The following is a 24,231-nucleotide window of genomic DNA, read 5'->3' as shown; positions in this document are numbered from 1 at the left end:
AGTCCTCGATTAGAGTTATCACCTCTGTGGTATCCTGAATATATGAATACATCTCCAGGACATACGGCTTTAAATATTTGTCTGCAAATTTTGACAGTGGTTCTAATATAGAACCTACCCCTGAAACAATGGGGCGGCCTGGAGGGTCAAGAAGTGATTTTTGGATCTTAGGCAAAATATAAAACCTAGGTATAGAAGATTTTGTTGCTATCAAAAAGTCATATTCTTGCTTACAGATCCAACCTCTTTCGAGAGCTTTACTTGTTTTCTCTTCAATCAACAATTTCAAGCGGGGTGTCGGATCTTCTTGGATTTTCTTATAGAATGATATGCCATTCAATTGCCTTGTGCATTCTGAGATATAAAAGGAGCAATTAAGTAATACAATAGCCCCTCCTTTGTCTGCCTTTCTGATAATGATTTGTTTATTATTTTTCTATTGATCCAGGGCTATTCGTTCTTCCCGCGTCAGGTTTTGAAAAAAATTGGTGGCGACATTCTTCTTTTACAAAGATTGTAGATCAGACAGCGACGCTTTTTTTTTTTTTAACACTATGGCTTCAGGTGTAAAACTCGAAAAGGGGGGATGGAAATCAGAGCGGTTTTTTAAACCGGTCTCGTTAGATTCGCCCTCATAGCTCTTGTCCGCAAAAAACTGTCTCAAGTGTATCTTGCGAAAATGTTGGTGAAGCTCAGTCCTCATTCTGAAGCAGTCGTAGTTGGTAGTTGGGACAAACCCTAGGCCTTTATTAAGCAGTTTAACTTCTGTCATCGTGGGAGTATAGTTAGATATGTTCACTAGTAACCCCTGGTGCTCCTCAATTGGCGGGGTGCATATCCCAATCGTCGTTGTGAGTGTCCTCCTCTAAAAAATGCTGCCTTTGGGGTGGGGGCCCTTGTCGACCTCTGGACGGTCTGTTATAATTCTGCCCTCTACTACCCCTTGATGTCTCGGAGGGTAACTGCTATTTTTCTGTGCTCTAGAATTCGAGGAAACATCCTCTCCAGAGGAACCTGAAGAGAAGGAAGTGTTCCCAAAGTGTACCTTCCGTTGCTTCTGGAATTGGACTGTTTGGTTTTTAGCTGGATCATAACCTTCTTGGGTATACTTAAACGCCTTTTCATGGGAGTATTCAGTGAGATCTTTTTTCATTCTTTTGATCCTTTCTTTTGTGGTGAATTCTTTAAAATCCACCATTTCCTTCATAATTTCTTCTAGCCTGCATTTGAAAGTGTCTAAAGGAACCAGTTTCTTAATTTCGGCTTCCATTTCTGAGAGATCCTTGCCCCTCTTATAGTCTCACCTGATGTTTTGAAAAGATGAGCTCTCCATCCTGCATTGAGCGCAGGGGCGCGTAGATAACCAGTTACTTCACTGGCTCGAACGAATTGGTGAGTTCCAGGACAATATTGACTCCGATATTCCCGGCAAGACGCCGTAAGTATGTAGTTCGTAAGAGTTCAAATGCCTGACTTTCACTCTTGTCCAATTCCTTGCAGGTTGCAGCTTGACCCTACTGAAGAGTTCCTCATGGCAACCGGTAATGTTCTGGTAAGGATTTGTATTATCCAACATAGTTCGATAAAATAATGTCCATATGTAACCTGTTGCTTTCTCCCTTATTCAGGCGCTGAGAGAAAGTATGAAGTCTCGGGGAATAATGCCTCCGGCGGTAAAATCAGATAAGTCTTTTGTGGTGAGGAGGGTTTCCCTTGGTAGTCCCTTGTTTCACCTTGCTGTCCTTTTGTTTCCCCTTAGGGGCCGGGGTTCGGCTAGGATGCAGTGGAAGCTGCGCCGACCCGTGAAGAAGAATAGTACCCCCGGTGGTAAAATCAGGTAAGTCTATGGAGGGTATTCCTCTGTGTATTCCCTTGGATCACCTTGCTGTTCTTGTCTTCTCCTTAGGTGCCGGAGTGCGGCGGTAACATGCAGGAGGATGCGGTGAAATGTGAAGATGCTGCGAAGGCCGGGGAGTTCAGCGCGGCGCTGCAGCAGGCGAGGCGACGCGCATAAAATAACTTCTTTCTTCCAGCTCGAAGGCGCGATGGATTGGGAATTCAGGTAAGGATCAAAGGTATTGCTCTTGTTCTAACCTTTTCTCCTTCTTTCTCCCTTTTTCTAGGAGCTCCAAACTCGAGGCGGGTGTGGCAGGAGACTGGATGCAGACTTGCAGGCACGGTGAGCGTTACGCTGCTGGATGCAGAATAGCGTGAAGCGTGTGCTGCTCTTCGGGCGTGGTTTAAATAGCCTCCAAAGTAGTCCCAGGTAAGTATTCCTCCCCAGCCCCACCCGAGTAAAAAATACTCCCTAAGTAAAATAGTCCCTTCCAAGCCTTGTTTGGCTTGGAGCTCTTGCAGCATGGTCTGCATCAGGTAAGTTTGCAGCATGGTCTGCATCAGGTAAGTTTTAATCTATGAGCCTGACACCTATGGCGCCAGGACTGACTCTCCATATGAGCCTGGCACCATAGGCGCCAGGCCTGCACCCAAATAGCCCCTAGCGGGGGTTGTTGGGCTTGCTTGGGGTAACTTGATGCCTGCTTCTGGGGTTGCTGGACTTGGTCTGGGTCCCATGGGGTAGGCATCATGACAGTTGGTGCGTACCCTGTCCTCGGACCTCCTGCGTGGCCCCCCACATGGCCATTTTTGATTTTTGCTTTTTGATTTTTGAATTTTGAATTTTGATTTTTGATTTTTTTTTACAGTGTGTTGCCTTGTGTGGCTCCCGTGGGCATCCACTGTATTCCGGCTGGGCACATGCAGGCTTGTCCTGAGTTTGGGTGGATGCTTGGGTTCGTGAGACACACCCCTCCTGCTTCCCGTTTCCATGGGCTTGCAAAGGGTGTGCCCAAGTGACAGTGACTTACAAAGTGACGTTGGACTCCCATGAGCTGTATAGGCAGTCTGTAGTCAATACTGTGTATACATTCCTAGTGGATATTGTTGTTGTATTGTACACTGCATGGTGTACTGATATGTGCTTGTGCATCCATGTCTTCCTCCTAATTTGCAGGTTCATTCCTCATGTCTTCACAAGGTCGTCTACTTTGGGAGATGGAGTTCATGTTGTAAGCAGTGCACTTACACATTTCCGTGGCAGCAACACTGTACAGTTGGAAGTGGTCTATGTGCTGGCATAATCAGGTTCTAAGACTACCTCTACTTTAACTTAGTACTGTCATGTTTATGCTATGTTTGAGGTTGTGTAGCTGCATTGTATTGTTGGTAAGTATTTGGTCATGTGTGTTGTTAGTTCTACATTACTGGGAGCATATTGTGTGTGGCCAGTTTCCATTAGGGACACTGTACTTTGTGAAATTTGTGTCATGTTTTGGGGATTGCTTTGTTTGCTCTCACATAGCATGACATGCCATGGTGTGTTGGGTGGCGGTGCTGGGGACGGGTTGGGTGACACGGGACTGTTGTCATGTTGTATTTTGCAAGGGGGCAATGAATTTAGCAGCTTAGAAGTGTGTCTTTTGATGACACAGCATTGGTGGTGTTTGTGTAGGTAGGGATGCACACAATGTAACACTTCCAGGTGACCAATCTCAGGCTGGTATGGTTGTGACAGTTGACTGTCACTTATGTCATCATCATTGATTGTCAGATGGTATGTGCCAGGGCTGTGTGCACTCCACAGGGGTGTGAGTTTAGGTGAAGTAATTAGCCACCAGCTGCGTACGGGCTGCCTCACCCCGTGCCCTTTCCCCTCCCATGCGCAGCGGGCGTGTGTGTGGTTGGGGATGTGGGGGCACCACCATGCCCACGGGCAGGCCCCGGCGTGTTGCAACGTTGTGCAGGACACATGCTGCCACTATGATCCTACACACTACTGGGGGAGCGTATAACAGCTGCCCGCCAGAACGGTCAAGGGAGCGAAAGCGTGACTTGAGCACTCCGAATGTGCGCTCCACTCTGCCCCGGGTTGCAATGTGGGCTGTGTTGTATGTTACCTCGGGTGGCGTGGTGGGGTTCCGAATTGGCGTCATCATGTGGGTGCTCAGAGGATAGGCACTGTCCCCTGGGGAGGTGGTGATGGGTATCATTAGTGGGGTTGTGACATTACTGAGTATCTGACATGCATGCATGTGCTGTGGCATTTATACTCACCGAGCAGCCATGTATCGCCATGCCGCCCAGCTTTTAGGTCCCGGTTTAGGGTTGACATTCTGTAAATAAAACTGTCGTGGGTGGACCCTGGATAGTTGGCATATACTGAGGTGATGATTCCCTTGGCATCACATACTACCTGGACGTTGATGGAATGCCATTGCTTGCGGTTTCTATAGATGTACTCTGATGCCCTGGGGGGACGTAGAGCCATATCGGTGCAATCAATGGCACCTAGGACTTTGGGGAATTGTGCCACCCCGTAGAAATCCTGGATGGCAGCCTGCCTTTCTGCAGGTGTTCTGGGCAGGTATATGTGCCTGCGGACTGATGGGCGTGCAGTCATGATGGCCAAGACTTGGTGTAGGCAGCGTGACTGCGTGGCCTGTGACGCCCCCCCCCCACTATAGCACTTGTCCGCTGAAATGATCCGGTGGCAAAGAGGTGCAGTACATTGAGGATCTTCTCCAGGGGGCTGTGTGCTTGGGAGCACAGGGTGGGTGATGTGAGGTCATCCTCCCACTCACTCACCAGGTCGAGTATTATGTGAGGTGGAAACCTGTACCTGCCATACACCTGGTCATCAGGCATCCCAAAAAGGCTGGTTCTGAGTGTGAAAATTCTGGGCCTGACTATCCTCCTCCTCCTCCTGCGGTATCCCACGACCACTGCTGCTAAGAACGGTATATTCATCCTGGCGTCTGAGCTTGTTTGTTGTTTGCGCGCACTTTTATGCTGCGTGGGTCCACGTATGCCTGCTTCCTGCTGGCGTACGTGTTTCCGGATTAGCGCGTCTTTTTTGGCGCACGCGTTAGCCTCTTTCGAATCCATGAATATGTGTTTTGAACGTGCGTGTGGGCGTTCCGCGCATTTGCCTCCTGTACTTCCCCCATGACGCCCACATTTTCACGCGTTGTTCACCATTCCGCGTGTCACGCCTTCTGTTCCTCCTACTTTTGTTGTGTGCGCCGCGCTATGTGCGATTTCGCTGTGCGCGTAGCGCATGCTGTTTGGAGACGTGTGCGCCAGCGTGTGCCACGCAGAATTTTGGCGCACATCCTGGGATTTATACGCGCACAGACTTCCATGAATCGCTGTGCGCGGGTTTCACTGCGATTTTCGCACTGGCACTGCGATTCGCACGCTTTCACACGCTTGCGCTGAAAATTTCAGTGGTATCTCTCTATAAGTGGAAAAATGAGATCAGCTGCAATGAAAGTGTTTGCTGTACAGAAACGTTTCAAAAGCAATGCTTCCTTATACCTTCTCAGTACACCTTTCTTCACCCATCTCACTTTGTGACACTTACACAAAAATGTGTGCACAGGTCAGTGGTAATGGTGTTGCAATATTTCTTTATAACAACAAACAGGGTTAAGTTGTTGTGGAGAAACAAGGGAGGGCACGGACAAGCCGTTGGTTTCCTTTGAACCGTTAATAGGATAAGACGTGGTAGCACAAAAACAACGGTTTTATAGGAAAATATGTTTAATTCATCAGAGTTTCTAAAGCGAAGAACTGGGGGTTACAGATCCTCGAACTCAAGTGCAAGGGGTGACAAGAGAGTGGCAAATCCATTTGGGTTGGTACATAGCTGTCCAGAACTGAGGATTAGATTCTGCAGCTGTGTGGTGGTGATACGACCTGGATTAGGTCAACTGTTCATATTCCGTTTCCTGTGTGGATATTTTAATTATTCCCGTGGGTCACAGAGAGTCCGAAATACTTGAGGTCCAACAATTGGAAATGCACAGACTAAAAAAGGCCAAGGGGCCAAGTGGTGAGGGGAAGCTCTTCTAAAAATTGCACACTCTTTCCATCTGGGTGTGCGCAGGAACGGTTGTTATTTCACAATATTTTTTTCCTTTAGGTGGAGATATTTGATGAAGGTCATGAGCGCCCATTCTTTGAGGGTACAATGGAGTCATGTCATCTTTGATATCCTGGGTGTTAGTCTTAGCAGTGCACAGTGGTGGAACGAGTTATGCTTGCTTGCCTAACATAAAAGAAAGGGGCTAAAGAAGTGATGGCGTCAGTGATGGCATCAATGACATGAGTGGTGGCATCTGTTATGGTCAGGGTGGTAGTGGTAGCAGTGGAGAGTGCTGATGGGAAAAATGGGTGATTAGCCTACCATAACTCCCGAATTTCAGGGGGTTTTAGATTTTTTAGATTTTACTTGTAATCGTAACGGCCTGTTTTACAAAGTTTTTGTACAGAATGGCATAGGTTTTTAATAGGGCAACTTAACCATAACGTCCCTTTATCCCTTTAACAAAGTTTTTTTTGTAGTATATATATATATATATATATATATATATATATATGGTGTGAGGTGATTGCAACCTCTTGCCCAAGGCTGCAACTTGCTGAGATGCAAGCAATCTATACCTAGCTGTACAAAGTATGCCATTTTAATGTGACCATTGTCAAAATATCCCACATGGAGTGATAAAAAGCCACCCAGCTTTACAACAGTGCAGTACTACTGCCAACTCATCCTCATACAAGATGCAGCACACAAATTAAGCAATCACTAATCAATTACACCTTGAGACTCCAACCTACTTACCTCACTATGCAGCCTATACTAACCTATATGCAGACAACAGGCTTCAGCCTACGGAAACCCATAGACAACTCTCAAACGGCCCAAACACAGGTACAAAGAAGCAGAAATTGTGGCCTGCACACCATTATCAGTTAATGAAATCTTGAGTTGCAACATTATCCCCTTCTGCCCGCACCTTAAAACCATCAACAAGCCTGCGCTTTTCCCACTATCCTGTGTCACACTAGAAAAGAGGACCCCTGAGTCAAAATAAAACAGGATGTTAGCTGTTGTGCTTAAGCAATTAGAAATGTACTGCTCCATCAAGTGTTTGGCTGTTTAAAGATTGGGAAGGATCCCCGAAAACACACCTCATCATGATATATCTGAGCGCATCTGTGTGTAGCAGTGTGTTTTGTGGGGCAGTATGAGCAGTAACGTGCAAGGAGCAGTTGGTGGACACAAGCAGAGTCTGTTTTCACTGTCTCCTGTTTCTGAAGGAAGGAGGATCCTTAAATGCTTACACACATCGCGGAGTGCAGCTGCGTGTAGCAGTGTGTTTTGTGTTTGGTGTGTGGTGCCGGGGCCTTGGCGGCGAGGCCTCTGCCTACGCTGTAAAATAAGCAGTGAGACATTCATTTCTGCCCTGTGTGAGCACGCATTGGAAGAACTTTGGAACCTTGGAACTTTGTTACTGCTTTCCTTGCCGCGGATAAAGCATGAGTGTTTAAATCTATTTTAAGAATCCATTGTACTGTACTTTCTGGTCCTAGAAGCGTTAATGTTAAAGATTTAGGATCCATGGAAAACCTTGCTAATCCATTTGCTTGATCAAGTTGGAGAAAAGTGAAGAAGAGTCCTTCTGGTATCCCGTGAGTCACCTATTGTGCATAGGGAGTGCTGGTTTTCGATTCTAGCAGGGATGTGCAGCAGCAATTATATTTTGTGCTTTCGCTTTTAATGGTTGCGCTAAATGCACAACATTTTGTGATTTTGTCAGGCGTTTGGAGTGGCTGTTGGTAGATCACCTTTGAGCTCCACGCTCTGGAATGGGATTTTACATCAGGCTCCCAATATAGATTATTAAATTGGCTGAACTTTTTTCTTTTTCTTGTGCAACCGTGACTGAACTTCAAGTCTCGTGGGCGAATGGTCTGCCTGTGGGTCTGGTGCCTTTGAATTCCAGTTCGCCGGGTCTTTCTTTTTATAATATTTTTAAAGAAGTTTGATCTGAAGCATTACTAAACCCGATCTACTTTGGCATTCTTGTGTGTGATTTTAGGTTTTCCATGGTAGTGGCCCTGAGAAGTGGAAAGAGCTTCATGGAGCCATTATCCTGTTTTGCCAAATCCACTGTCAAACTGGGCAATCATTCAGCAGGCATGTGGCAAGCATTTAGACATTGAATCAAATACCGCAACCTTATGCAATCATAAAGCAGGTAGATCTTGACCCTATAAAATCTAGGGATATGCCTGACGAGTCGATCAATGTGCATAAGGTAAGTGAAGCAAATGGTGTGTCTAATGTTTGAGTGAACAGTGATTGTTCTTTGTCCGCATGTGTCTAATGTTTGTGTGGACAATGATTGTTCTTTGCCTCCTACAGACACTTCCTCATGTTCATTGAGGCACGTTGACTCAGAAGACCTATTGAATTGTGAGGACAACAATTCTGTCTCCGATGTTTCTATTCTAGGCCCAGTTTGCTCTCTGAACTAGGAAACCATGTGCGTATGTCATTGGAGCCGCCTCCTTCCCGTTTTATGCTGCCATCGAAGGAGTCTGTTTATACAACCACCTGGCCTCTCGGCCCACTAGTTTGGAGGGGGTCGCTTTCGGGGAAATTACCAATGCACTGCTCATTTTCTGGTTCCCCGGTTTGCCATTCAAACCACTCTCTCCGGGACCCACGAGTGAAGGGCCCACCACAGTTTGGAGGTCCCATAGATCCATTTGGCTAGACAGAGTCACACAAGGAGGTTCAGCAAACTGATCAAGGTGTACTGCTCTCAACTCCTCAAGAGTTCAATGTTCACCAACAAGAAACTTCAGCTATTGACATTTGTTCCTTCTCTGTCCTTACCAGGGTTCTTAATTGTTGGACAAAGGTTGTGATAATACTCACTTTGAAATTCATGAATTGAATCTAATCTATCATTGAAGGAGATATATGCTAAAATGTATTTGTTGGAGGGCTTCATCTTGGCTTGTGGCTATTAAATGGCCATCAGTCAGGATGGATCTGTTTCGAATACAGTGCATATGAGATCAGTGGTTGTCAGATTGAATTTGGAAGTGCGTGGGGCCATCCTTCATCTCATTCACCCCCTATGGGGAAGCAGGTTTTGGGAAACCTAGAGGAGTGTATGCACTTATTAAAAGGGTTTAGTGTGCTGTTTGATTTAGGCACTCTGCCAATCAAAACAGGAGTGAATTGCAGTAATGATCCCCCGCTCAGACAGTATCAAAAAATGTGTGATATTGCAGTCTCTAGTATGTCCAAAATATCTCTATTGGAGGAGAATGTACAGAGTCTTTTGGAAATTAAGACATTTCTAATAATTTGTCCAAGGTGATTTGTACTGCTAATCAGTCTGGTTTTGCCATCTCTGAGCCTACTAGCCGAACACCCCTCGAAGATTGCATAGTGAAGGATCATGAAATGCTTGAGCTAGATGTAATAGCACACTCTACCTTGGCTAAAGAGGAGATGTCTGAATCACCTACATCTGTGGTTCTGAATTCCAGAAGTATTCAGCGCAAGGAGAGTTAACTAGGAAGGAAGCGAATAGAACTTCTAAGAAAAACAATGGTTAAAAAGAAAAAGAAATATGCAGTCAGAAAAATCCATGGGCATAATTCCTTCCTTAAATCATTACGAAATCTGCCTATGGAGGATGCAGTCATAGATTTGAATACCTCAAGGAACACTATGAATAATGAGCTAGTGAAAGAGGGCAAGTTCAAGGGAGTGGAATCCACTCAAGAATCCCAACTAGTTATTATAGAGTTGCAACCTTCTATAGCGGACAAGAATCCGGTGTTGAAAATTGCCTTTCAGACTGGTGCCCCAGTTGCACAAATAAGCATCAACTGTTGTTCCAAGTCTGAGCTTTTATCCTTGTTACCACAAATGGCATCAGTTGGGTCACTCCAAACCAAATTGACTTCTTTATTTCCAAGTATTGAAAAGAATATTCAAGAGATGGCTTTGAACCCGATGTTGGCAACTGCAATGGTTGCTTATTACGCCCCAGCCCCTATACTAACAGTGCCAGCCTTGGGTGGATTGGGGCCCGTTGCTGCTCTCCCTTCGATGGAAGCAGTGGCTCCTGTAACTGAAGTGACACCCCCAGTAAAAGATCAGACATCTATTAATAAGGGGCATTACTGTTTTAAGTACTTGGGATGGGAAACTAAACTCAAAAGGAATGGTGCTCTCAGATTGAATAGATTTAAGCTGCTGGATTTATTCAAATTGATTCTGGCGCTTAGATCTCTCCATTCTGATGATATTGCTTGGATCACCCTACCTGTAATCAATAATAATCGCATGTCATGCTGCGTTCAATCAGAGATAATTGAAAATCTTGTCTTTGAGCAGCGTTGTGATTTACAGTCCTTGGGCTATGAGTTGCATGTTTTTGATTCAATGGAAGTTGGCACGAAATGTGTTTCATATTGTACACAACCTCCCACTGTAGCACTGAAAGATGTGCAGGCAGATGTGCAACTCTGCCTCCCCATCAGTCGATTCGTTGGTGGCTCTGCACTAAAGAAGGTCAGGACTGGTCCTGGGTTGAGGCTGCTTTAAAAACCTTCTCTGCTATTAAGCAGGTTTTGTTGCATCTATGTGAAACCTGAAGATGTCTCCCTGACTAGTCCCAGGGGATCTGTCATCCAGGTGGCCAGGACACGGCCATCGCTATTGGATCCAGTTCCTGGGGGTGGACCAGTGAGGGAAGATCACCTGGATGCAGCGTCCTTTGGGAGTGGAAGTGGTACGCCAGTGAGTAAGACGCAGTATCCTACTTCTTCTGACACCTTTCCCCCATCCTACCACGTAGGATACTCAGAAACTCTATCCCTTCCCTTTTCCGACACAAACACTTTCGCACACCACAAAAGACAACGGACTAACACCACAGCTGTTTACCTGACATGTTCCAACACAAGGGTCAGGCAAAGTCAGGCAATTGACCAGAAACACACACACCTGACAGCCCTTCCCCACAGGGATAAAAGGTGGAGCACGAGAGCACACTGTGAGCCAGGCAGACCGCATGACGAGAGAGCTATCCAAGTACGGCAGTTCAAGAGGAGGAGAAAGGCAGTGAGAACCGAAGAAGCGACAAGGAGAGAATCGACCTTGCCTTTTCCGAACCAGACCCGTGAAGCCTCCATGAAGGGAATCATAAGACAGTGAACAATAGCCAGCATGTGTTGCAGCAGATGCCAACGGTACACAGAGCCCTACTACTCTGATAACCAGGACAGGGAGAGACGTTTGCTACTGTGGTACCGTCCTTGACGCAGACACAAGAAAAGCCAAGCGGGTCTGGCACCCTGTGGGTGCTCACTCGGGAGACTCTGCACAATTCCCCTACTATTGAAACTACCGAAACCAGAAGGCCATAGGAGTGCCAGAAGGAAAAGTGGTCATACAGGGGTTTACCAAAAACCCCTGTACAGTCAAAAAGTCTTTGACCGGCATGTAATGGAAAAGCCAAGGGATATGATTCCCGCAAAGTGAGAAAGGAGAAGGAACTGTGTGGTTGGCAAGAGTGAACCTGTAACGCTTACCTGGACTTCTCGGGAGGGTAATACCTTCCCAGCCTATGGACCTGATATCTTGGAATCTTTAGGATTCTTTTTCTGTTTGAACAAACACATGACAATAGAAATGCTATACCATCTATTAATTCCCTCAAATCACTCCCTTCTAACTCTATGACTGAATTCCCTTCTCACATGTGTTTTATTATTGTGCAGCTCTCCATCCTGCTTTTCTACAGGGGCGCATTGAGATGGAGAAACAGTGGTAACTAGGGTTGCTGATGAACTCTAAAGCTTCTTGCTTTGAAATGTCTATTCTTTGGAGAATGAGTTTTTGGGTAAGTAAACAGATGAATATACTGTAATTGATTCCTACATTGGAGAGATCGCTCTTTCTAATTATTTTTGTCTTCTTTCTCTTTTTCGCAGGTTCTGGGGAATTTGGGAAATAATTAGGGCTGCGGGTGGCTGTGTAGTTACTGAGGATGAGAAAACATCTTTAAAAAACGTAAGTTCGCCAATAAGCAGTAACTGCAGCCCACATCTGCCTGCACATCTTTCAGTGCGGTAACATCTGTGAGGTGAAAACTTGAAGAACCTTCAGGTATGTAAACGCTTATAAAACGTCTTCTCTGTTAAACTGTAAAGTTTGTTTTTAACTTAAATACCTCTTCTGTTGTCTGCAGGTTTTCGGAAAGCTGAGGAAAAAACCTTCAGAAGAGGCGGTGGCTGCGGAAGAAACTTCTGACTGAAGATGCTGCAGCTGCGAGCGAAAAACTGCTGACTGAAGATGCTGCGGCTGTGAGGGAAACTTCTGACGGAAGATGCTGCGACTGCGAATGAATAAATGTTTTTACCGAAGATAACCGCGTCAGAGATAACTTCAGTTAGGTAAGTCTATTCTATGAACTATGGTATTCTGTAACTATTCATAAAACTAATGTCTCTAATATCTCCTTTCTTTGACAGGTTCTGTGAGGAGAAACACCGGTAGCGTTACCCACTGTCAGCGGAGTAGACGAGAAGTGCGCCTTCCTGCGGAGGCGGGCTTAATTAGCTCCCTCTGCAAATATGAATAGAACAGTGCTGCTACGTGTAAATGGGTTTTGCGGCGGCCATGTTAAGGGAATGAAATTACTGTTGAACATCATGGGAGTCTAGGGAAGTGGATGCTGTGAATGGTGTAAATGCCATCTGTACCAGGCTAACACCCACCTTTGACCTGCTGATAGATTTAATGTTCCTTGCCTAGCCTGAATGCCTGAATGAGGACTAAGCTCACTGACTGGGATCATGACAGAACCCGACGGTGGTATGCCGACAAAAAGGGGCAAAGTATGATGCCCCAATGAACATTGTGTTGACAAGAGTGACCCCGATAGTGGGATGTCCATAGTGGATTGTCTAAAAGGACATTAAGACTTGGGAAGGCCACAGGTGAAATTGTTTTGGGAAAAGCTGTAGTGCACCCGACGGAGGGAGGCTAACATTCGAGAGACGGGTCTGAGCCCACAAGAGGGTGATCCAGGGGTGAAAAGTCATCAACCAACGTACATACGGAAAGGAACTTTTTTTGTTTGTTATTTTGAACACATCAGGTCCTCTGAGGCAAGAGACTTTTTGTAGAAAAGAGACTTAACCACCAAAGGTCCTGATATCTGAGAACATAACTGTAGTCTCGTGCTGGGAAAGCTCGAGAGTGTGCTGTGCTCCAGAGTCCCGCCTTGTCCCATGCTCAAAATGTCGGGAAGAGAGACCCCCGGCTACCACATTCTGACTTACCATTTGTCAACACTTCTTTCCTTCTTGTGAACCCTATTCCACACTCTTTTTGTATTTAGTTGTAAGGATTGGCAATAGGTTTTTTAGTATAGGCCCTTTTATTTGACAAGATGCCACTAAGACTGCCTTATTATTATTTGATGGTCGTAGCTTGCTCCCATCTTAAATTTAGGATTAGATTAAGCGTTTTTCCAACCTACCTATACAGTTTAATAAACATCCTTGAACTGTGATCACTTGTGTCTGTCTTTACAGTTACCACCATGAGTTCCTAACACATCCCTATCCTTCAGTCTATTAGTATTCTTTCATGGAATTAATGTGGGTTGAGTAATCTCAGATGGTTTTGGAATCCTGAATCTTCAAATAAACATTAGTTACTTATGTTTCAGGAACCAATGGCCTGCTCTCATTTTAATCTTAAAGGCTATCTGACTTTTAACAGTCCTGCGTTCCGAGCTAATATTGGACGACCTAGCATTGTGCTGGCAATTGTGATTGACATAAACCTACAGGTAGCTATTGAGTTGTTAAATTCATCTGATGGTCTTTTGGCTGTCTTCTTCAAGTATTTAGAGGAAAAGGGGGCATTGTTGCTTGTAAATCTGTATTGGATTCCAGCAAAAAATGTGCTAGGCAATTTTATCTACCTGATCTATTGGAAGAATGGATGATTGCATGTCCCGAATGTTTTGTTATTCTTGGGGGCAACTTTAATTGTGATTGTTTTGAGGGATCCAAGCATGTCTCTAGCACCATGTAATTCTCACTGACCGCTTTAAGTGAACAAATAGGCAACATTTGGGATGAGTGTGTCTCTGGGATCTTCAACAGTTGGAGGTAGCCCCAAGTGTTGCTAAACCCATATATACATGGCACAGAGGCACCTTTTCCTCAATGGTTATCTGTATAGTTCCTCAGCACTCAAGGGGAACTGTGAAGCAGTGAATTTATGAAATGTGGTGTTTGGTGATTATCTGATTTTGGATTTTAAGGTTGAAATAGGCATCCCAGTTTTTTAAATTGATCCTTCACTGGCCTTTCTATCCTTTGATCGACCTGGGCTATCTCTGAAATGGAATCAAAGACTAACTGACAGAGTCACTCGTTCATTAAAAGGAGGTTGAACAATCAGGGGTCTTGTCGAATGCAGACTGGAATTCTTTTGAGAGGGAGGCAACATTGACTGAGCTGTTGATGCTCTGTTTAAAGAGGACTGCCGGATCCAGCATACCTGCACTGGAGAATTCTGTTAAACATAGATTTGTTGCTAGAGTTGCTGCCTCTAAAAACATAAAGAATGAGAATATTAGAGATTTGAAGAAGCAGAATCTACCTAATTTGCAATATGTTAAAAGAAAAGCCTCTTTATGACAGATGCATAAGAATGATACAAAATCCCTAAGAATTGATATGCATAATAGAAATAATCATGTAATATTAAAACACCTCTGTGGCAATAAGATGGGAACTTTCTGGTCTACTATCAATACAACTCTAGGGAATTTGCAAGGTGATATTGAATCTGCAGTTCCTGAGGATGCATGGGTTAAGTTTTTCACTGCTAAATACAAATTGCTGAACATATTTTCAGAGGTGACAGACCCATGTGTGGGCACTTGTATTCGAGGTATCTGTTCCTGGGATGAGGAGGACATTAGATGGGCCATATCCAAATTGAATCAATTGAGAGCTTCTGGCCCTGATGGTATTCTGTCATTGATATTGAAGAATGACCCTGTACAATGGGCCTCAATTTTGAAAATCAAGTTTGATCATATATTTATGTTCAACTGTTTTCCAGCGTCCTGGGCACAATCTCACATAATTCCCATTTTTAAAAAGGGGGACCCCCTAGATGCTGTGAATTATAGGCCCATAGCTCCCACCGATGCATCCTCAAAAGGTATTTGCTCTGCTGGTTCTTAGGGAACTTTAAACTGTTTTGCAGCAGTCGGCCATTCTTTCATGCTCTCGGGTTGGCTTTAGAAATAATATGGGGACACCGTTAAATGCCATCATATTGGCTCATCTTTTGTACAATGTAAAACACAATTTATATGGCATTCTTGGAAATGTCAAAATAACACCGTAGATCCCTTACTGCTATGTATCAAAATCAACATGATTAAATTGTTCAAAAAAGTACCAAACTCTGGTATCATGCATTTTTATGAAATTCTCTGAAAACAAAAAGGGCAAATTTCTAGAAAGTTATTTGAAATATTTATTGTTTAGACAAAGAAAATCCTGATGAGCATAAAGGTTGTAATAACAAAGAAGTATAACAGAAATTGTTAAAACACTCACAGTTGTAATTCACAATTTTGTTTAAAGAACAGAAAACAATCAATTATTCTTTTTATGAGAAACAGAAAAAAATATTTTTTAAAATAGGTTCTTCTTTGTTGTAAAGTCACAAAGAAGAAATAAAAAAGGAATGGAGTACTAGTGGAGAGAAGATATATAGACGGTTCTTAAGGTAAAAAGTTCTTCCTTCTCTACACAGAACAACCGTATCCTCTCAAACGCTAACTCCAATATTCCTAATGACAGGTCTGCCTACGTGTAGGTGTCAAAAAAATATTTCAAGAAAAATCAAGGTTGACATCATCACAACAACGTTTCGGCTGAAATGCCGCCTGTCTGGCCATAGTTTCTTTACATAGTTGAAAGTTGCCTTCCTCAGGGCGAAAGAACCTCACAACAGTTTAACCCTGTGGGGAAGCAGACATGAAAGAAAATGGAATTAAATTTAAAAGCATAATGGGAGTGAACTCCAAAATTTGAGTAAAGTTGCCCTTGTTGTTTAAAAGAGAATAAATTAGGAAATCAATTACCTCAATTTTGTAGGCTGTGGAAAAGTTAGAAATACAGGCGTGAAAACGGGCTCAGGGGCCCACAACAGTAATGCCTGAAGAGCGGAACCAACAGGGCCCTTGGTGTAACTGCATCGGGTCAGGTTGGAAAAAACAACAACTGAAAGGGAAGGGGGAACTTATCAGAATAAAAGTGAAGAAAAGTACAAATAGAGGTTATCCAAATAGGGAGAGGAGTGTAGAGGTATGTACTCACATGTGGATTAAATCCTGTAACTAGATAGCATGCACAGTTGAAAGGTGCAGTCTGCGGACTATATAGTGCGGAGAGCACATGCGTCGGGTAGGCTAGTGTGGTCCCATATCACTGGCATAAAAGGTGTACAGCCTCTGAAAAATAGAAAATGATGAAAAGTGTTAGAGGGATGGACAGATATATACTGTAAACACTAAACTGTGTTTAAGAAAGAACCCACGAGAAATCGTGTTAGAAGAATGGACGGATATATGCAGTAAACACTAAACTGTGTTAAGGAAAGAACCCACGAGAAAATCGCGTCTTACCTATAACGACTTGACCAAAGTATAATGCAGATGTACGAGGGGAACAGCCTTTCTTGAAAACCTCTCGCAACACTCTGCAAAGCGAGCACGAATGTTCATATAGCCTAAAGAGGGCAGAAGGCCTAACTCGCCATTTCATTGGGCCTAAAAATAAGATGTGTGGATAGGCTGAGAGCTGCCCCACCTGCATGTCACTCACTTGGGTGGATGCAAAAGGGCGCCATAACAGCGGCCTCTGTAACGTCAACTAAGAGAAGCTGCCGCGCCGGAAAGCAGACAGAAGCCTGCGGAGAAGCGTCCGGCTGGGGAGCAGAACACATGCTGCTGGAAGGAGGCAGCCGCCCGCAAGGCAAAACCCAGGTGTGGGATGGAAGCCAAAACATGTTAAATTGGACTGAAATCCTCATTAAGTCCATTAATGTGAGTGGATAAACGATGGATCCATCGAGCCTCCTTCTGTAGGAGGCAGTGGGTTATGTTGGGCGTATTTTTGACCACATCCAGAATCCACCATAATATGTCATTAGCAGAGTGCTGTAGCTCAATGTAGTGACTTACTAGGGGTGCGGTAAGTGTTTTACACCTGATTCTAGATCGATGTTCTGATATTCTAATATGTACCAGTCGTGAAGTTTGACCAACATACCGAAGGCCACACGGGCATTGGATGCAGTATACCACATGTGCGGTTTTGCAGTTTGTCATAGTGGTAAATGTCCATGTTTTTGGCCCAATTTTGAACTCCTTCATTTTCCTGGTGAATTGACAGACAGAGCAAGATCCACAAGGGAAATGCCCTGTGGTGGTCCTCAGGTCCCACAGTCCTATTCTAGGGGCGGCTTTCTTAAGGGAAGAGTGCACAAGTTTGTCACGAATATTGCTGCCCCTCTTGAAAGCAAAGCGGGGAGGAGGTGTGTCTGGCAGATTTATTTTGACAATGGGCCAGTATTTCGAGATGAGTTTTTTAATCTCGAAGGTCTGAGGCCCATGGGTCAATACACATGTCATCTGTGAATTGTTCTTATCCAGTACTGAATTGGAATTTTGTTTGGGCGTTAGCAAATTGTCACGGTCAGTAAACCGAGCCCTTTTGTACGCTTGTGTGATCAATCGTTTAGGATAACCTCTGTCTCTAAGGCGACTGCTAAGCTTATCTGCTTGTTCATAATAATCAAATAACTCGGAACAGTTTCGCCGGATCCGGAGAAACTGGCCATAGGGTAGATTATCCCTAATATGTCGAGGGTGATTGCTGGAGTAATGTAGGAGAGTATTACGAGCTGTGGTTTTACGGAAAAGCGAACACTTCAATTTTCCAAAATCATCTTTAATTATTAAGTCTAGAAAAGGGATCTGAATATTGCTAGACTCCATGGTGAACTTGATATTATGATCAACGTTATTCAACCATTCAAAGAAGAGTATTAACTCGGCTTTGGTGCCTGTCCAAATAAATATGATGTCATCGATATATCTCTTCCATTTGGTTATAGAATAGCGGAAGGGATTGGTGGAAGATAGAATGTGACGAGTTTCAAATTTGAACATAAAGAGAATCGCTAGGCTCGGCGCAAAAGCAGCCCCCATAGCCGTACCTTTTACTTGTAAGAAAAACTGGCCATTAAATTCAAAATAATTTTTGTTGAGAGCTATGGCCATAAGTTCCAAGATGAAGTTATGTGGAACGCGATCCTGAGAATCATATTCCAGGAGAACTTCTCGCATGCATTCTATCGCTTGATCTTGTGGGATGCTAGTATAGAGGGATTGGATGTCCATTGTCACCAGTAATTGAGTAGTGTTGTCAAATTCAAGATTTTCAAAGATAGTAATAGTGTCAGTCGTATCTCTGAGGTATGTCTCAGTTTTTACGCTAATAGGTTTCAGAAATACGTCAATAAATTTGCAAAGTGGTTCTAAAATTGAACCACAGCCTGACACTATTGGTCTTCCGGGTGGGTTTTCCTGATTTTTATGTATCTTAGGTAAAGAATACATAGTCGGAATACGACTTTGACTGGTAATGAGAAATTTAGATTCTTTTTCCGTAATCCATTTGCGATCTAAAGCAAATTGTACTACGCTTTCAATTTCTGTGCGAATGTCTCGGGTGGGATCCTTCCTCAGTTTCTTATAGCTGACATCATCTTGTAATAGCGTGTCCATCATGTTGATATATTGAGCCTTAGACATAACTACAATTCCACCTCCTTTGTCTGCAGGTTTTATGACAATGGAGGGGTTGTTAGATAGTTCAGTGAGAGCAGAGTTTTCTAATTTAGAGAGATTATGTCTAAGAGATTTCTGTTGTGAATTACTTTTGAGTTTGTCTAAATCTCGAAGGACACATTTTTCAAAGGTCAAAATTTCTCTTGTGACTTCATTGTCTTGGGGCTTGAAGGTTGAAGGGGCTCGTAAGCCAGTGTCTAGTTCCTGCTCATTTCCTCCATGTTCATTAAAGAAAACTTTGAGGCGCACTGTTCTAAGGAACCGGCGAACCTCAAGTTCTGTTTCAAACCAATCCGTTTTTTGTGAGGGCACAAATGAAAGCCCTTTCGAGAGAACTTTAATCTGAGGAGATGTAAGATCAATTTTAGCAAGATTAAAAATTGGTATGTCGCTTTGTTCAACTACCTGTTCAGACGACGCCGTCCGCGAAATTGGCGGCGCGGTTGTTGATAGGGGGGAAACCATGGTTGCCCCCAGAAAGGCCCTCCGGGGCCACCTCTGCCTAAAAAAGGCTGCGGTGGTAAAAAAGGTTGTTGGGGTGGGTGATTTCCAAAGGCTTGTGATGATTGCCGGTCTTGTCTGGCCTGACCGTCTGAGCTGCTACTGCTAGAATTGGAAAAAGACACCCACCTACGTCTGCCTTTATTTCGTGGTTGGGAAGTTAACTGTGTTTTGGCGGCTTCAATATATTCCTCTGTGATATATGGGAATATTTTATCCACTTTAAATTCCTGTATGTCAAACTGAAGTTTCTTTGTTTTTTTGCTTAGAGTGGTCGACTTAAAGTCGTCAAAGAGTTTATTAGTTTTCACTAATTGTTCACGAGCATTAGAGATAGTAGTGTTCTCTAAAAAGGTTTTCTCTTCCTTTTCAAGCTCCTTCTGTATTTCTGCCCCGAGACGCTGGGCAGTTGTTATGGTAAGGACCATAAGGTCCCTACTGCATTTAATGGCAATGTGGCTAAAGGTAGTAGTGTATTCCTTGTCTGTAAGAAACAGACAAGGTTCATTGCGAACTATCAATCCCGCCGGGATGGTGTCAGCCCTTAAATACTCACGGAGGAAATGTCCATGGAGTTCTGTCCTAAAATGCTTTTTTTTGAGTTTCAATATGTCGTCACAACATATGGATTGGGCAACCCCCACTCCTGATCCTAATTGATCAAATAAAGACGGGCCTCCTATAATCTCAGCGGTTTGTTCAAGCGAATAGCTGAAAGTTTGTGCTTCTGCCATTCCGTATTGCTTGACCAATGGGATCCCAACAGTGGGGATGCAGAACTACCAAGGGTAGGCCATGGAAGCCACTCCCACAGCCAATGGAAAAAAGAGGTTATAAATACCTACCTCTGAAAAACATAAATTAAGTGTGTTCTTCAGGAATCCTCATTAATTGCGAGATAGCTATAAAGAACGATCCCCAAGCAACCAGGTTGCTGAATATGCAAACAAAGAAAGAGGGGGGGGATTTGCCCCATGAGCAGAAAAGGAGGGGACAAAAGACCAAAATAACACCGTAGATCCCTTACTGCTATGTATCAAAATCAACATGATTAAATTGTTCAAAAAAGTACCAAACTCTGGTATCATGCATTTTTATGAAATTCTCTGAAAACAAAAAGGGCAAATTTCTAGAAAGTTATTTGAAATATTTATTGTTTAGACAAAGAAAATCCTGATGAGCATAAAGGTTGTAATAACAAAGAAGTATAACAGAAATTGTTAAAACACTCACAGTTGTAATTCACAATTTTGTTTAAAGAACAGAAAACAATCAATTATTCTTTTTATGAGAAACAGAAAAAAATATTTTTTAAAATAGGTTCTTCTTTGTTGTAAAGTCACAAAGAAGAAATAAAAAAGGAATGGAGTACTAGTGGAGAGAAGATATATAGACGGTTCTTAAGGTAAAAAGTTCTTCCTTCTCTACACAGAACAACCGTATCCTCTCAAACTCTAACTCCAATATTCCTAATGACAGGTCTGCCTACGTGTAGGTGTCAAAAAAATATTTCAAGAAAAATCAAGGTTGACATCATCACAACAACGTTTCGGCTGAAATGCCGCCTGTCTGGCCATAGTTTCTTTACATAGTTGAAAGTTGCCTTCCTCAGGGCGAAAGAACCTCACAACAGTTTAACCCTGTGGGGAAGCAGACATGAAAGAAAATGGAATTAAATTTAAAAGCATAATGGGAGTGAACTCCAAAATTTGAGTAAAGTTGCCCTTGTTGTTTAAAAGAGAATAAATTAGGAAATCAATTACCTCAATTTTGTAGGCTGTGGAAAAGTTAGAAATACAGGCGTGAAAACGGGCTCAGGGGCCCACAACAGTAATGCCTGAAGAGCGGAACCAACAGGGCCCTTGGTGTAACTGCATCGGGTCAGGTTGGAAAAAACAACAACTGAAAGGGAAGGGGGAACTTATCAGAATAAAAGTGAAGAAAAGTACAAATAGAGGTTATCCAAATAGGGAGAGGAGTGTAGAGGTATGTACTCACATGTGGATTAAATCCTGTAACTAGATAGCATGCACAGTTGAAAGGTGCAGTCTGCGGAGTATGTAGTGCGGAGAGCACATGCGTCGGGTAGGCTAGTGTGGTCCCATATCACTGGCATAAAAGGTGTACAGCCTCTGAAAAATAGAAAATGATGAAAAGTGTTAGAGGGATGGACAGATATATACTGTAAACACTAAACTGTGTTTAAGAAAGAACCCACGAGAAATCGTGTTAGAAGAATGGACGGATATATGCAGTAAACACTAAACTGTGTTAAGGAAAGAACCCACGAGAAAATCGCGTCTTACCTATAACGACTTGACCAAAGTATAATGCAGATGTACGAGGGGAACAGCCTTTCTTGAAAACCTCTCGCAACACTCTGCAAAGCGAGCACGAATGTTCATATAGCCTAAAGAGGGCAGAAGGCCTAACTCGCCATTTCATTGGGCCTAAAAATAAGATGTGTGGATAGGCTGAGAGCTGCCCCACCTGCATGTCACTCACTTGGGTGGATGCAAAAGGGCGCCATAACAGCGGCCTCTGTAACGTCAACTAAGAGAAGCTGCCGCGCCGGAAAGCAGACAGAAGCCTGCGGAGAAGCGTCCGGCTGGGGAGCAGAACACATGCTGCTGGAAGGAGGCAGCCGCCCGCAAGGCAAAACCCAGGTGTGGGATGGAAGCCAAAACATGTTAAATTGGACTGAAATCCTCATTAAGTCCATTAATGTGAGTGGATAAACGATGGATCCATCGAGCCTCCTTCTGTAGGAGGCAGTGGGTTATGTTGGGCGTATTTTTGACCACATCCAGAATCCACCATAATATGTCATTAGCAGAGTGCTGTAGCTCAATGTAGTGACTTACTAGGGGTGCGGTAAGTGTTTTACACCTGATTCTAGATCGATGTTCTGATATTCTAATATGTACCGGTCGTGAAGTTTGACCAACATACCGAAGGCCACACGGGCATTGGATGCAGTATACCACATGTGCGGTTTTGCAGTTTGTCATAGTGGTAAATGTCCATGTTTTTGGCCCAATTTTGAACTCCTTCATTTTCCTGGTGAATTGACAGACAGAGCAAGATCCACAAGGGAAATGCCCTGTGGTGGTCCTCAGGTCCCACAGTCCTATTCTAGGGGCGGCTTTCTTAAGGGAAGAGTGCACAAGTTTGTCACGAATATTGCTGCCCCTCTTGAAAGCAAAGCGGGGAGGAGGTGTGTCTGGCAGATTTATTTTGACAATGGGCCAGTATTTCGAGATGAGTTTTTTAATCTCGAAGGTCTGAGGCCCATGGGTCAATACACATGTCATCTGTGAATTGTTCTTATCCGGTACTGAATTGGAATTTTGTTTGGGCGTTAGCAAATTGTCACGGTCAGTAAACCGAGCCCTTTTGTACGCTTGTGTGATCAATCGTTTAGGATAACCTCTGTCTCTAAGGCGACTGCTAAGCTTATCTGCTTGTTCATAATAATCAAATAACTCGGAACAGTTTCGCCGGATCCGGAGAAACTGGCCATAGGATAGATTATCCCTAATATGTCGAGGGTGAAACTGAGGAAGGATCCCACCCGAGACATTCGCACAGAAATTGAAAGCGTAGTACAATTTGCTTTAGATCGCAAATGGATTACGGAAAAAGAATCTAAATTTCTCATTACCAGTCAAAGTCGTATTCCGACTATGTATTCTTTACCTAAGATACATAAAAATCAGGAAAACCCACCCGGAAGACCAATAGTGTCAGGCTGTGGTTCAATTTTAGAACCACTTTGCAAATTTATTGACGTATTTCTGAAACCTATTAGCGTAAAAACTGAGACATACCTCAGAGATACGACTGACACTATTACTATCTTTGAAAATCTTGAATTTGACAACACTACTCAATTACTGGTGACAATGGACATCCAATCCCTCTATACTAGCATCCCACAAGATCAAGCGATAGAATGCATGCGAGAAGTTCTCCTGGAATATGATTCTCAGGATCGCGTTCCACATAACTTCATCTTGGAACTTATGGCCATAGCTCTCAACAAAAATTATTTTGAATTTAATGGCCAGTTTTTCTTACAAGTAAAAGGTACGGCTATGGGGGCTGCTTTTGCGCCGAGCCTAGCGATTCTCTTTATGTTCAAATTTGAAACTCGTCACATTCTATCTTCCACCAATCCCTTGCGCTATTCTATAACCAAATGGAAGAGATATATCGATGACATCATATTTATTTGGACAGGCACCAAAGCCGAGCTAATACTCTTCTTTGAATGGTTGAATAACGTTGATCATAATATCAAGTTCACCATGGAGTCTAGCAATATTCAGATCCCTTTTCTAGACTTAATAATTAAAGATGATTTTGGAAAATTGAAGTGTTCGCTTTTCCGTAAAACCACAGCTCGTAATACTCTCCTACATTACTCCAGCAATCACCCTCGACATATTAGGGATAATCTACCCTATGGCCAGTTTCTCCGGATCCGGCGAAACTGTTCCGAGTTATTTGATTATTATGAACAAGCAGATAAGCTTAGCAGTCGCCTTAGAGACAGAGGTTATCCTAAACGATTGATCACACAAGCGTACAAAAGGGCTCGGTTTACTGACCGTGACAATTTGCTAACGCCCAAACAAAATTCCAATTCAGTACTGGATAAGAACAATTCACAGATGACATGTGTATTGACCCATGGGCCTCAGACCTTCGAGATTAAAAAACTCATCTCGAAATACTGGCCCATTGTCAAAATAAATCTGCCAGACACACCTCCTCCCCGCTTTGCTTTCAAGAGGGGCAGCAATATTCGTGACAAACTTGTGCACTCTTCCCTTAAGAAAGCCGCCCCTAGAATAGGACTGTGGGACCTGAGGACCACCACAGGGCATTT

General features: G+C 43.6%; 1 protein-coding gene across 1 annotated transcript in view; it reads right to left on the bottom strand.

Moving 5' to 3' along the window:
* FBXO39 (F-box protein 39) overlaps window positions 1-24,231 on the bottom strand; it is a 639,851-nt gene that overhangs the window by 254,889 nt on the left and 360,731 nt on the right. The window lies entirely within an intron of this gene.

This window comes from Ambystoma mexicanum, chromosome 3p (genome assembly GCF_040938575.1).
Source record: "Ambystoma mexicanum isolate Mex_15411 chromosome 3p, UKY_AmexF1_1, whole genome shotgun sequence".
Lineage (NCBI taxonomy): Eukaryota > Metazoa > Chordata > Amphibia > Caudata > Ambystomatidae > Ambystoma > Ambystoma mexicanum.
This window is presented reverse-complemented; position numbering and strand designations above follow the sequence as displayed.